The 3,575-nt window shown below is 39.7% G+C and overlaps 1 pseudogene; it reads right to left on the bottom strand.

The window, feature by feature from the left end:
- Positions 1-255: 255 nt before the first annotated feature.
- LOC101590587 lies at positions 256-3,243 on the bottom strand (annotated as a pseudogene).
- Between the last annotated feature and the right edge of the window lie 332 nt (positions 3,244-3,575).

Here is a 3,575-nt window from a genome sequence, read left to right as displayed (position 1 = left end):
TACATTTTATTGCTAGTTCTTCTCAAGCCAATTAAAATTCAGTCCCCAAGATAGCATAACAATATTCAAAATTTGCAAAAAGGTTTTGATTTTGTATTTAAATGCAATTAAATTACACTATCTGATCACAACCACAAATCATTTCCACATTTATCAGCTTTGATCAGACTATGTTTTTAAAAATGTAACATGATGACACACTTATGAATTCCAGCAGCTCCATTTTTCTGTTGTTATCCAGGACTGAGGAAGATTTTTGCAAGTCTTTGCATATTAAATCATTTCTTTCTACAAAAAGGTCTCAGACCAAACCCACCCTCCAAAGATACAATTTCTCTTCAATGTACACATCAATCATATGCACGCACACACACCTCTTGCCATGTGGTTTTTTGCAAAACCTACACTGCTTGCTGGGAGCCACATGGTTTTGCTCTCAAATAAGGAGCTATGGTCTGAATCTTCTCTTTCTACAGTAGCTATGTTGTCTGGAATGAACAATGGGGGGCTCATCCAAAGAAAGACTCCTGCTGCTTCTTTTCTGTTGAGGCAACAGGTTCTTCTCAGGTCTTTTTAGTTTCGCCTTATCCTCTTCCTTACAGGGCTCAAGGCCAGGGTGTTCAGGCTCTTCTCTCCCATGACTGGTGACCTTCGCCGCTGGTGCCTGCTGCTGAGGCTTGTGGCACGGTTTGTGGCTGGAATGTAACGAGTGTCCCGTCTGTGCAGGACCAAGAGGACCATGAAGAAGCTTATCATTCAAAGGATGAGTTAAAGGCTTGGGAGTTTGCACTGAATTTTCATCCTGTGATGTTTTTCTGAATACAGAATGAGCTTGGTTTTGCACAGCCTTAACCCCAGAATTACAACTTTGAGACTTGGCTTCCTTACCAACTTTTTTCCTCGACTTAATTGGTCTATGGAAATTTTGCTGGGATTCTGGTTCATCAGCATTTCATTTCACACTTTTGACAATAGTTTTGCTATGCTCCATCACATGCTTTGCTGTAACCATTTTTTTTAGAGTATCTGCGGTCATTTTTTGCTTAGAATGAGTTACAGATTTTGTGAGTTTGGATTTGTTTTTTGCCTCTACACAAGGAACACTACTTGACTGGCTCTTTCTATTATTCTCAAGGTTTGCTGTCTCCTGAGACTCCATTTGGATACTTTCAATAATATTGAACTGTTTTGAATTTTGGTCAGGTACATCACAAACAGCATTTTCTACAACACTATCTCTTGGGTCAAAAGCATTAGTACCAACCACATCTAACGCTGATTTACTGAACTCAGTGCTTCCTAATAATCTCTGTGTATCACTAGGTTCTGTGCCTTCACAGTAATCCAGTGGCTCCGTCTTATTTCTCTGAAGGGAGTTCTCAGCTTTATCAACATCCACAGTATTCAGTTCTAAATTACATTCAGTCACTACGTCCCCTGAACTAGAAAACCCTCCAAGATTTTTTTCTGTGCTATATGCACTTATAATGCTACATCATCAGAAATTCCAGCAGATGATTCAGGTTCCTCAATAATTTGGTCATCCTCATGGGATAATTTTACTATATCTTCTGATTCTTGTTCAAGAATTGAACAAGAAAATATGGACCACGAAAAATATAACAAGAATTGAGCTGTTTACACACAACATTAAACCCCACCTCTTTCAATTTATAAAACGTAACTGTAGCAAAAACATGCTAGGCCTCATGCAACAATATCTTCATATAACACTATAAGTATGAAAATGCTTAGGCCCTACTCTTATCCTTTGGTATCACCAACTTTATAAAATAAAGTAATATGTAAGTATATTTATCTTTTCAGTGATTTTATTTCAGGGCTATATGGAGTCTCCTGAGACTCCATTTGGATACGTTCAATAATATTCAATTGTTTTGAATTTTGATCAGGCACATCACAAACAGCATTTTGGATAAACTTGTCCAATTTTATTCTCAGCCAAAGGAACAAAATATGTTCTGCTCAAAGCAGATGGTCTTTCTCCTAGTGAAGGGTGAGCACCCCCTCACCCTCACAGGAGCTAGTGTCATATATTGTCCTTTGCCCTCCTTTCTTCCATGGCCTTGTCCATTCTACCTGAAATGGATCATCCTGCTCATTTTCCTCCTTCTCTGAAAACTTGAACAATGGGCTACTAACAGTCTTGACTTTACATTCCCTCCAAGCTTCATTCTTTTTTTCTTCAATTGAGACAAGTATCTGAGAGAAGTGGACAATGTAGTCCGTGAGATGGCACACTGGCTTCTCCTTGATTAGTACTCTTAGGCCTGGAATCCAACCCCACATCATCCCTCCCTTCAAGGCAAGATGACCCTGAAGAGTGACTCAAAGTCCCCAGTCCTTGGGGCCCCGCTTCAGTCTGTCCAGTGTAGAGGCTGCTCCTCCTGTTCTCCTTCTAGTGCTCAGGTTTCAGTGATGCCCAGGCTTCTCCTTTACCCTGACATCTTTCCAATGGCTTCTCCCCTGCCTTGGGCGAAGATACAGTCTTCCCAGATGCTTTTTTTGTGCTACTTAAGGGTGCAGCATTTGAACGCTTGGCAATAGTGCTTTGTCGCAAGCTTCTTACTTGTTCTTGTGCCATTAAATGAGGTGATTTTCTTGGTGATCTCACTGAGTTTTCTTCTACTTTGTTTCTCAGATTCCTGTTAGGAAAAATCAATTCTTCATCATCAGTGTTATCATTGCCACTTTCTTTAACAACTCCTTCATCCATAATATCGTCAAGACCAACAAATCACAGAGTTGTATGAATCAAGTGAGATGAAGTATGATAACTCAGTAAGCTTTAGAGCACTATACAAATGTTAATTATCTTCATCCTAGAGGTTAGAAGAAACCTCACTTAAGAAGTAATCTAGTTCTCATCTCTGTATCCAAATAGAACTTCATTTTAAAAGAGCTCAACAAGATAGTGTTCTACGCTGTTGAACACGGCATCTGGAAATTGAAATAATTGCTGTCCAAAACAGGCAAACAGACCTGGTTACTTGCAGATCCTAGCATAGGATCCTTATTGCTAAGCATGTTCTTCAGTGAGTCCTCTAAGACATTTTGACTTGCATGAAAATCCTCACAGATTTCATTTTCCAGGTTGGGTCTTAGAAATAGGGCATCATCTAAGTGTTCAGTAGGAATTAAATGATTAAATTTATCACCTATATCCATGAAGACTTCTGTGTCTTTCAGCCCCAGCTCTGCTGGCGAGTGCTACCTCAGGCAGAAGAGAACTGAAAATCTTTTTGATTCTCACATATTGGATTTTTTTTTTCAAGTAATGAATGAATTAAACGGAAATATAAGAAAAGCACTAGGACTGAGGATGTAGCTTATCTAGCATGTGTAAGACCCAGGGCTAGATCTGCAGCACTGCAAGAAGAAATCATAGTCATTAAGTCCAGGGCCATAAATGCTCATTACTAGGTATCAGTTGCCCCAGGTCAGTGGGGCTCTGTCTTATTAGGATCCATTGGGCAAGAAGAAAGACCCAGCGTATGAGCATAGGGCTTCTGGGGTCAAAGCCATAAGGATCAGTGTGCCCTGAAATAAAATCA

Source organism: Octodon degus, unplaced genomic scaffold (genome assembly GCF_000260255.1).
Source record: "Octodon degus isolate 3935 unplaced genomic scaffold, OctDeg1.0 scaffold00049, whole genome shotgun sequence".
In the NCBI taxonomy this organism is placed as follows: Eukaryota; Metazoa; Chordata; class Mammalia; order Rodentia; family Octodontidae; genus Octodon; species Octodon degus.
The sequence above is the reverse complement of the archived record's forward strand: the minus strand, read 5'-3'. Positions and strand labels throughout refer to the sequence as shown.